The sequence below is a fragment of the Phyllostomus discolor genome, chromosome 1 (assembly GCF_004126475.2).
Source record: "Phyllostomus discolor isolate MPI-MPIP mPhyDis1 chromosome 1, mPhyDis1.pri.v3, whole genome shotgun sequence".
NCBI lineage: Eukaryota > Metazoa > Chordata > Mammalia > Chiroptera > Phyllostomidae > Phyllostomus > Phyllostomus discolor.
In genome coordinates, this window is record NC_040903.2 from 85,319,416 (window position 1) to 85,331,504 (window position 12,089).

Below are 12,089 nucleotides of genomic sequence, written 5' to 3' on the forward strand. Positions count from 1 at the left end.
GAAAGAGAAGAAGGTGAGGCCGGGAGGAAGGGAAGCGCACTGGAGTGTAAGCTGTGGCTGATGGGTTTCTTGTGTGCCAATGGGGGTGCACAGGCGTGTTCAGGACACTGTGTTGTCTGTTGCCTGGAGGCAGATGTGGGCTTGTGTGTGACCTTTAGTCACTCATATGTAACCACAGAGTTAGTGTGAGGCTAAGAGAATTTGCATTCATATCACAAGAGTGGATACAGAGTCATTTTTAAGGATCGCTGTGCACACTGAGTCATGAACACCCAAACATTATTTACTAAAAAATATACTTGCCAAACCCCCTTTCCGCATTCCTGAGGAAACAAGGATGTGAATTTGAGGGAGGTTGGTCTGCGGGCACGGAAAGGAAAGAGAATGTCCAAGAGGCTGCCAGGTGTCTTTTTGATTTCTCCTCTCCCAGTGTTGCCGCTGCCTGAAATAAATCCATTATGGCCCCAGCCCTGTCCTTCTGAGTCCTGGTCTATAAGAAAACAAGCAACTTGTCAGGATATGATTTCTGTACCAGCTTTTCCCCATCCCTTTTTGCAAAAAGAGTGACAAAAAAGGCAGCTCACCTTGGGAAAATAAGAGGAAAAATATTTGAAACTGAGAAGAGACGTGTAGAAAGTTGAAAAGACAAAGGGCAAGGACTGGGAGAGAGAAAGACAAATAGTGATGGCCCTTTCGGTAATTTTTTTAGAGTTGTTTTTCCTTGTACTCACTGAGATTTCTCAAGGGGAGGCTCTAAGAAGCTCTGGGGATGTGCTGAGGGGTTTGTATGTCCTCGTTAAATAAAAGAAAGACCCTGAGGAGGAAAACAGGTTCTTTTTTCTTGTAAAGAGACAGCCAAAAGCCAGCTTTGTAACTCTTGTTAGACAAGGTTTACACTGAGGAAAAAAAGAGATGAAAACCATTTTTCCAACTCAGGATGTGTGGGCTGCAAACAATTCACATAATTATCTTAAAAGATATATGACAGATTTTCACCCACTATAAAAACATCTATATATAGCTTGGCATATTGAATCCCTTTTATTGAATACAACCCTCAGTCTTTTTAAAACAAGCCCTTCCAAGTACGTTTAATAAATGCTTTTAAAGGGACATTTACCACTAAGATGAAAGATTAGCTTTTTTAAAAAATATTTTATTTATTTATTTTTAGAGAGGAGAGGGAGGGAGATAGAGAGAGAGAGAGAGAAACATCATTGTGTGGTTGCTGGGGGTTATGGCCTGCAACCCAGGCATGTACCCTGGCTGGGAATCGAACCTGCGACACTTTGGTTCGCAGCCCGTGCTCAATCCACTGAGCTATGCCAGCCAGGGCTAAAAATTAGCTTTTTGAATTCAAGTTTAAAATGTCTAAATTGTATTTTATTATTATATATACATATGTGTACATAATATGTGTGTATTCACTGCCTACTAACAGACATACTATTAGACATAACACTACTACAAAACTGTACAATCAAAACTACAGGACTTATAAAAATATGAGATTAGAGACTCAGCACTCAAAAACTTCGTGGGTGACCAATAAAGTACAGAGAGAGCCCTGGCTGGGGGGCTCACTTTGCTGCAGCATCACACTGCACACCAGAATGTTGGATGTGGTTCCCAGTCAGGGCGCACTCTTAGATTGTGGGTCCAGGCACATACAGGAGGAATTGATCACTGATCCCGCTCTGTCCCTTTCTCTCTCTCTAAAAATCAATAAATATATCCCTGGGTAAGGATTAAAAATATATATATATATAAACAGATAGAAAACAAAAACAATTATAGCACAGCTTTACGTGTGATAAACAGTTAAGAAATACATAAATATTACAATAAATATGAAGCTTTACTTTGAAAAGGAACTGAAGTTTAAAAAATAAAATTAAAAAGTTAAAATTTGAAAAATAACTGAAGGTATCTTATAGAAGTCATAGCGTCGTAGCTTCCGAGTGAAGTGGCAGAAGAGATATTTGAAATCAGATGATGGAAGTGTGCAGTGTCAGAAGTGGACAGGTGTGGCTGGGGCCACGGGCAGTAAACTGAAGCTGCTGGAAACCTGGAGGGGCGTACATGCCTGAGTTTGGTGTGCTCCTTTGAGGATCAGCACTTTTCTTCATTTACTGAGTGTTTCTAGTGGACAAAATCACAGGCAAGGAAATGTGAAACTGTGATATGCTCAAACAGTTTGTCTTTGTTGGAATAAATTTGTGTTTTTGAAATAACTATTATAGTGTAACTGACTGTAGTAGCTTTATCATATTTTGAATTTCACTATTTAAGAAGATACATAGCATAGCCACAGGGAATTCAGTAGTGAATCTATATCTTATTTATTCACAATAATTTCTAGGTCAGCTTTAACAATAATAGATAAATACTTTCAAACTATCCTTTAATCAATCAGTAAATGGGGTGGTCATTGTTAGTTGTTTTCTACCACCTCTTCCCTCATGCCATGCCTTGCCAACAGAACCCTATTTTGTTCAAGGCAGTCTTAAGCTTGCCCAATCATAATGTTAACTTTATTTTCAATTTTCCCAGTCTCTCCTGTCACTAGGACGTCCATGTAATCACAGTCCTGGCAAATGGGGTCTTATGGTAGTCTGTGATAATGGGGAGCAAGGTATTGATTCTGGGAAAGCTTTGCTTCTCTAATAAAAGGTATAGTAACAGCTGGCTTCCCACCCATCCCCCTTTGTCCAGACTTGATCATAAGTGTAATACATAGAACAGTTACAGCTACTCTGGGTCCATAAGAAAAGGCCAAGAGAAGCATGGGCTCCGATACCACTGAGCTACTGAACCAGTACCTGTAGACTTCTCAATATCAGGGTAAAATAAACCTCTCTTCCTGAAGACATTTTGTCAATATATTTCTAAAGGATTCAGTAAAGAGTTTCATTCATGTGTATGTGTGTGTGTGTATGTGTGTATGTGTGTGTGTGTGTGTATGGAAAGAGAGAGAGAGATTGATTTTGTGTTTTGTTACCAAGGCATCTTGCTAGAACATGAGTGAGACTGAAAGAACAAGACCTCTAATTTGTCTGTTTTATATTTTATTGCCAGGGTACCAAAACCTTTCAATGCAAGGATTTTATATTACCAAAGTAAATAAAGTATTAATATTAAGACACTTAAATTAATTCTACCGTGAGTAGAGGACAAGCAGTTCCTGGTTCATTATTTTTAAAAAGCACTGGACAGTGAATCCAAGACCCAGTTTTAGTTTTGACTGTGATATAAATCAGCTTCATGACCTGTTCCTAATTTCTTCCTTTGTAAAATGTAGGACTGAATTAGTCATTAGTAGTTACTGAATATTTTCAGTTCTCCATTTAAGCACATGGGGGATTGCAATGCCCTACACTGCTTCAGTTTGGGTGTGGTCATGTAACTTGCTTTGGCCGAAGAAACTGATTAAACATAATATATGTCACTCCTGGGAAACTGTTGAGGATTCATGCATGCTTAGCTATGGCTTTCTTTCCCTCATCCATGGTGACTGGCTCAAGGCCACAGTGGCTCCTTCATCGGGATAAGTCACAGAAAGTGCATGACGCAGATTAGAGTCCCCAGCCACCCCATAATGGTTGCACAGTTTGAGAAGAAAGAATTCTTTGCTGCTTTAAGCCTGTAAGATTTGGGACTTTTTTATTACTTCAAAATAACCAAGACTATCTTTATTAATGTAGGATGTAGATTAAATAGTATGTAAATCTTATTCAAGTCTGGCATTATATGATTTCAGGATTGTAATACCCAGGGTACTACTGGCTTATAAAAACCCTAATTTCAAACAAAAAATTTACAACTCCTAATCAGTCATGAATAAATTGAATTGAGGAAAAAAATAACTCATTATAAGTTAGGAGCTAACAGGAGTCTAGACAAGGAGTGCTTGGACTAGGGTAGTGGTGGTATGGATGGAGAAAAGTTGATAAATTCAAATAATTTAAAAAGTTGAAACAAAAGAATTCTGGCCAAAATGGAGGCATAGGTAGAAGCACTTAACTTCCTCAAACAACCAAAAGAAGGATAACAACCAATTTAAACACAAAAAACACCCAGAACTGCCAGAAAATCAAACTGTATGGAACTCCAACTACCAAGGAGTTAAAGAAACATTCATCCAGACTGGTAGAAGGGGTGGAGATGGGCAGCCAGGCAGAAAAGAGGCAGCAATGCTGCAGACAGTGCAAGTGAGCAGGAGCTGGTGGACCTTGCAGTCCCACATTCTCATGTGGATAAGCTGGGAGGAACAACTAGGGAGTGAGACCGGGAAGCCCAGGGTTTCAGCATGGGAAACTAAAGACTAAAACTCTCTGGCTGTAAAAATCTGTGGGGTTGCAAAGGTGAGAGAAACTCCCAATATGACAAGAGAGTCCATTGGAGAGACTCACGGGGTCCTAGAATATATACAAACTCACCCATCCAGGAATCAGCAGCTGGAAGGGCACAATCTACTTATAGAAAGTGAGGGAAGTGACAGAAAGTGGGGAAAGAGCTGAGCAAGCAGCATTGTTCCCTCTCTGACCCCTCCACCACAGATAGCACCACAACGCAGCAGTGTGGGTTGCCCTGCCCTGGTATGTAAGGCTCCACCCCTTACAACCTAACAGGCATGTGCCAAGACAAAGAAATATAGCCCAAATGAAAGAACAGATCAAAACTCCAGAAAAAAAATATGACTAGGTGATGAATAGCTGGCCAACCTAGCAAAGGCAGAGTTCAAAACACTGCTGATCAGGATGCTCCAGAAATGGTTGAGTATGGTTGCAAAATAAAAGAAAAAGGGAAGGCCATGAAAAGTGAAATAAAGAGAGCCAACAGTGAAAGCAAGGAGACTGGGACTCAAATCAACAGTTTGGAGCAGAAGGAAGAAATAAACATTCAACCAGAACAGAATGAAGAAATAAGAATTCAAAAAATGAGGAGAGGCTTAGGAATCTCCAGGACAACTTTAAATGTTCCATCATTCAAATCATAGGAATGACAGAAGGAGAGGAGGAAGAACAAGAAATTGAACACTTATTTGAAAACATAATGAAGGAGAACTTTCCTAATCTGGCAAAGGAAATAGAGTTTCAGGAAATCCAGAAAGCTCAGAGAGTCCCCAAAAAGTTGGACACAAGGAAGCACACACCAAGGCACATCAAAATTATATTACCCAAGATTAAAGATAAGGAGAGAATCTTAAAAGCAGCAAGAGAAAATGAAACAGTTACCTACAAAGAAGTTCCCATAAGACTATCAACTGATTTCTCAAAAGAAACCTTACAGGCAAGAAGGGGCTGGAAAGAAGTAATCGAGGTTGTAGATGGTAAAAGACCTACATCCAAGATTGCTCTGTCCACCAAAGCTATTATTTAGAATGGAAGGGCAAATAAAGTGCTTCCCAGATAAGGTCAAGTTAAAACAGTTCATAATTACCAAGCTCTTATTATATGAAATGTTAAAGGGACTTATCTAAAAAACAGAAGAAGATAAAAAATATGAACAGTAAAATGACAACAAACTCACATCAACAACTGAACCTAAAAACAAAAACAAAAACAAACTAAGCAAACAACTAGAATAGGAACAGGTTCACAGAAACAGAGATCACATGGACGATTATTAGTAGGGAGGGGGAGGGAGAGAATGTGGAAAAAGGAACAGGGAATAAGAAGCATAAATGGTAGGTACCAAATAGACAGGAGGAGGTTAAGAATAATATAGGAAATGGAGAAGCCAAAGAACTTATATTTATGACCCATGGACATGAACTAAGGGGAGTAATGCTGTTGGCAGGGGTGGTGCAGGGTGAATGGGAATAAAGGGGAGGAAAAAAAGAGACAACTATAATAACATAATCAATAAAATATATTAAAATTTTAAAAAATGATAGGAACTTGACACATGATAGGAATTCAATAAATCTGATTATCGTCTTAAAACAAACAAACAAAAAACTCCAGAAAAAGAACTAAAGCAACAAGGAGACAGACAACCTATCAGCTGCAGAGTTCAAAACACTAGTAATCAGGATGCTCACCTAAATGAGTTCAGTCACAAAATAAAGGAAGAAATGAAGGCTATGCAAAGTGAAATAAAGGAAAATATACAGGGAACCAAAAGTGATGGGAAGGAAACTGGGACTCACATCAATGATTTGGAACAAAAGGAAGAAATAAACATCCAGCTAGAACAGAATGAAGAAACAAGAATTCAAAAAAATGAGGAGAGGCTTAGGAACCTCCAGGAAAACTTTAAACATTCCAACATCCACATCATAGGAATGAGAGAAGGAGAAGAGGAAGAGCAAGAAATTGAGAACTTATTTCAACAAATAATGAATGAAAACTTCCCCAATCTGATGAAGGAAATAGACTTCTAGGAAGTCCAAGAAACTCAGAGAGTCCCAAAGAAATTGGATCCAAAAAGAAGCACACCAAGGCACATCATCATTAAGTTATCCAAGATTAAAGATAAGGAAAGAATCTTAAAAACAGCACGAGGAAAGGAGAGAGTTACCTACAAAGGAGTTCCCATAAGGCTATCCCTGATTTCTCAAAATCAGGCAAGAAGGGGCTGGAAATAAGTATTCAAAGTCAAGAAAGGCAAGAACCTATATCCAAGATTACTCTATCCAGCAAAGCTATCATTTAGAATGCAGGGGCAATAAAGTGCTCCCCAGATAAGGTCAAGTTAAAGGAGTTCATCATCACTAAGCCCTTGTTACATGAAATGTTAAAAGGACTTAACTAAGAAATAGAAGATCAAAAAGTATAAACAGTAAAATGACAACAAGATCACAACTATCAACAACTGAACCTAAAATAATACACAACCAAACAAAAAAACTAAGCAAACAACTAGAATAGGAAAAGAATCACAGAAACAGAGATCTCCTGGAGGGTTATCAGTGGAAAAGGTGAGGGAGGAGAATTGGGTTAAAAGGTACAGGGAATAAGAAGCTTAATTAGTAGGAATAAAATGGACAGGGGGAGGTTAAGAATAGTATGGGAAATGGAGAAGCCAAAGAACTTATATATATGACCCATGGACATGAATAAGAGGGAGGGAATGCTGGAGGGTGGGTGGGGTACAGGGTAGAGAGGGATAAAGGGGAGAAAAAAAATGGGACAACTGTAATAGCATAATCAATAAAATACAGTTTAAAAAAACAGAGCAGGTACTGACATCATCTATTACATAGCAGACTGACTGTTCTCTAAAAGACAAAGTTGCTGTTTTTTAAAAACAACAAATAAATATTTAAGGACTGCTTTAACATGAATGCAAGTCAAGAAACATTTATTACAGAGTTTTCAGCTTGTTGCAATAAAAAATTTTGTAAGTTGAAACCAATAAATGAGCATGTTCTTATTAAGAATGAAAAAAATTGAAATAAAACTTTCTTATGGTTTGATAGAGAATGAGTAAAAGAGGAAGAAAGGATAAATTTCAAGTTTTAAGACTGAATAAATAGGAGGGTATTTGTCTTGCATGCTAATAGAGGAAGAAAGGATAAGAGGAACAGTAAGTGGTGGGGCTGTCAAGAACTCCATTTTGGACACATTAAAGTTAAGATGCCTATAGACTATTCAAGGAAAGGTCAAACAGCCTTTAGATTGATAAATCTGGAGTCACTATTTAGATTTTGCTAAAAAAATTGGGAGTAATCAGAATATACATAATATCTAAAGCCATGGATTAATGAGACCATTTAGGAGGGTAATATACCCAGAACAGAAGAACCAAAGTCAAAGCCTGAAGAACTCTAAGTTTAGAGGTGGCACTGAAGCAAAACCCAGCCGAGAAGGCAGAAGAGAGCAGCCATCGAAGCGGGGAAGCAGGAGCACAGGGCACCACAGAGGTCTGGAGGCAAGTTTTACATGAAGGTGTAGTCAGTCTGCTGAGATGCCAAACAAAATGGAATTAGAAAGTAATTACTTGACTTTGTCACAATGTTGGTAATTTATAAACTTTTCAAAAGGCATTTTAATAAAATTGTAGAGGTAGATACCAGAATGGGAGAGATTTCATTAAAGGAGGTAAAATGTTGAACCATATGGGAATAACACTACTGAGAACATTTGCAATAATATGTTATTGTTGAGAAATTACTGTATGTAAGGATTAAACCTATGTAAAGTAATGAGGAAGGCAGAATAATACCCATATTTTACAGATAAGGAAACAAGTTCAGAGAAACTAAGCAATTTCCCCAATACCACACAACTCGGAAATGATGGAGTGAGGACTCAAAAGCAGGCCCTCTTGTGGCGAGGCCAATGGTCTCAGCCACTCTGCTGGTGTCAAGTGCCAGACATACAGCAAGGGCACCGCAAATGTACTTTTCTTTCCCCTACCAAGGAATGTTGGAACAATTCCCCATTACCTATCCTTTATTCTTGGGATAGATCTGAGGGATTTAAAATTTTACCTGGCATCTCAAGTGATTTTTATGCACAATTAAACTTGGAGAATTCCTGAAAGCATTCGTCTTGTCTTCAGTGACTCTCTACTTCAATTTATCTTGCCTAACGTCTCTTGAATTTCCTATCTAAACTATAAATCAGATCATGTCATTCTTCAGATTAAAAACCTTGATGGATTGTTTTCCACCGCATGTAGAAGGGAATCCAAATATTCTTTAGGCCTCAATTAGACTGCCTTTTCTCGTTTTATTAGTAGATTACTTAAAATTCTAGTTAATTGCTCAGTAACAAATTACCCCCAAAACCTAGCTGTTTAAAGGAATAATTATCACTACATTAGCTCTCACAGATTCTGTGGGTCAGGAATTCAGGAAAGGCTCAGCTAAGCACCTCTAACTCAGGTGTCTCATGCACAGCACTTGTAGGCAGATATTGGCTGGAGCTGAAATGGCAGACAGCTGGAAGAGCTGTTGTGAGTTGACTAGGCATCTAACTCTCTTGATAGTTTTAGGGCCTCTCTGATCTCTCCACATGGACTAGCTTGAGCTTCCTTCATAACATGGAAGCCTGAGGGAAATTACACTGCTTACCTGGGCTCAGAGTTCCAAAGGGGAGTGTCCCTGTAGAACCAGGAAGAATCCCTATCAGCTTTTACACCCTGTCCCACAGTGTCACTTCCACCATAACCTCAAAACACCCAGGCAAGGGAACATAGACCCCCATCTTCTCAATGGGAGGTCTTCTTATAAGAGCACCAAAGTCCTGTTATAAGAGGAGCTTAAAGAATGGGAGAAATTGCCATGACTATCTTAAAAAAATGCAAAGTGACTCATATATGTTACATACTCCATATTCTATTCTTTTTTAGGATTGATCTTTTTCAATCTATTTCTTTCACTTGGAATAGCCCTCCCCATCCTATGAAATCCTAATGATCCTTCAAGAGCCAGCTCAAATGTCCCCTCCTCTATGATATTTCCCTCGTGTCCCCTGAGAACAATCACTCCTTCCTCTGAAATCACAGAGCAGCACACCTCTATTATAGCAAAGAGACATATTAGATTATGAGTGCTCAATGCTGTTTGCTTTTGAAGTCCTGGTGACTAGCAATAGGAGATCAATAGATGTATGTGGTTGTGGGAGTCAGGCACAGCCACTTACGGTCTTGTGCAGCCTACTGATGTATGGGAAGAGGCTTAGCTGTGAGTTGCAGTATTCTCTCTCTCTCTCTCTCTCTCTGATTAGACAGAGAAATGAACTCCTTTTCCTGGAAAAGGAGAATATAGATCTAGAAACAAAAAAGAACATCGGAAATATTACTTCCTCAAAGATGAGGTCATTAATGCATTTGTGAGATGACCATAACGGCAGCTTTGAGAGCTCCCTATTCAACTATAAATTGCTCACAGTGGCCCTGCTATCTTGTAGCTGTGTTTTTATATCCACTGCTATGCTTCCTGAAAGCAACAATTTTGGTTAATGCACTGACCAAGAAGCAGCATAATAATCCTGTCAGTAAACAATGGATGGCAGCTGAGGTTTGGAAAGAGGTAAACCTAATGTTTTTATCCTCTTGACTGAAGTAATTTTAACACTGACATATGATTATATTTGGGCCTTTGCCTCTGCTATAATGAATCATCCATTACAAGATTTTCAAGGTTGCTGTGGAGAAATTTATCTTGGGAAGGGGAAGAACCTTTGTAAGTGCTTGGAATAGCCTGACTATGATCAAAACTAGCTACGTAAGCAAAAAATAAAAAGTGCTATTGGAATCTTTGAAAACCATCAATTCTACAGTGCTAGCATCTGAGTCAGAACATTGGATGCAATTTCCAATAGTTCATGATCTTCCAGAATTCATTTAGCAGTTATTCCAGCAGAATGGCAACTGGGTCACAGTTGATACTGGAGGTGAACTATTCTCATTTTCCAGGGAGAATCTAGAAGATTTTTGTTTTTGCGTCCTCTCTCCAATTATTCCCATCTTTATATACTAAAATTTGGGCCTAGTTAGTATTAACCAGCTTATAAGTTTTAGATAGAACTATAGGTACCTTTTATTGTGTTGTATGCATCCAGTTTCCTATTCCTTTTATTGTAATTATGAATAATTCAGAAACATTTATTGAAAAATAAAACTTTAATATTATGATTGAATAGTTAAACTTACACAGTACCATGTTTTCTGTGTAGGACTCTGTGCTGCAGACTCATAACATGTGGGCATGAAATGATCCTAGAAAGCAAAATTAAAAGAAATGGTCCTTTGTTCTTCTCTCTCGAAGACATATTCTTTTTTGTTTGGCTGGGTTTTCATTTGTACTGAAACCTGTTTGCTTTGAGAACTCAGTATATTGACTCCAGGTAGATGCTGTGTGCTTTCCCAGTTTGGAGGTGAAAAGCAGTGGATGACTAGGAGAAAGAGGATATTTTTAATAAATGCAACAACAGTTCATTCATGTAAATCACTTAAGCTGTGAAGCATTTTTTATGAAGTGAGTGACTTTAAAAAGCACATGGGACACTGAACTCCTGAGAGACATTAGCCTCATGAGATTTGAGATTCTCTATGAATCTTCTGAGTTCTCTCTTGGAGTGGGGTAAATCACTCAGCCTCTCTGGCTCAGTTTCTTCACCTTTTGAGGCTGAGATTCAGATGGGTCTCACCATTTTTGTAGAGCCATTTAGCTACTCCTTCAGGGAATATTATTAAATTCAAAATTATGGTATCCATAGCAACTCTAACTAGGTCAGTTTGCACTTGGTGTAACAAATAACAGCAGAAAATCTGTAACCTTTTCCAGCCATCCTCTGTGCTTGTAAAACTTCGTTAGGCTGCTAGAAGTAAGTGTAGCTGGAAAGGGCTTAGGCATCTGGGAGAGTTATTTTCATACTCATTTGTGATCCATACATTCAAAAACTTCATACAGTTTAAGTAATGTGTATATGATTTTACCTCACTTGACCTACATGAAAATTTGAATAATGATTTTAGTAGTGAAGTTTTAATTATTTCTTTTAAAATACAGTGATTAATATTTAATAAATAATACCTAAATTATTCTTATAAAAACACTAGAGTGACATAACAATATCTTTCCACTTTGCTCACAGCTAAAGTTTCCCCCAGAGCTACTGTTTTTTTTTATTAAACCAAGAAATATTCATTGTTCCTTCCCACTTGCAACTCACATATTTTATCTAACAGAATATATAACATGGTTTTTTTAAAGATTGTATTTATTAATTTGAGTGAGGGGAAGAGAGGGAGAAAGAGAGAAACATCAAGTTGTGGTTAACTCGCAAGTGCCCCCTATTGAGGAACCGGCCCACACCCCAGGCGTGTGCCCTGACTGGGAATCAAATCGGCAACCCTTTGGTTTGCAGTCCAGCCCTCAATCCACTAAGCCACACCAGCCAGGGATTGATTGATTGATTTAAAAGAGAATATTTAACATGTGGTTTTTATGAAAGCAATTATATTTATGCACCTGGAATTTCACCCTGGACATATACATATATGGACAGTGGCACTGGAGGGAGAACAAGAGGAATTTTTCTTTTTTACTTTAAACATTTTATGTTGGACATTTTCAAAGGATCTACCAGTTACTGACTTATTTATAGTACTAAATTCTTCAAGTCAAAATA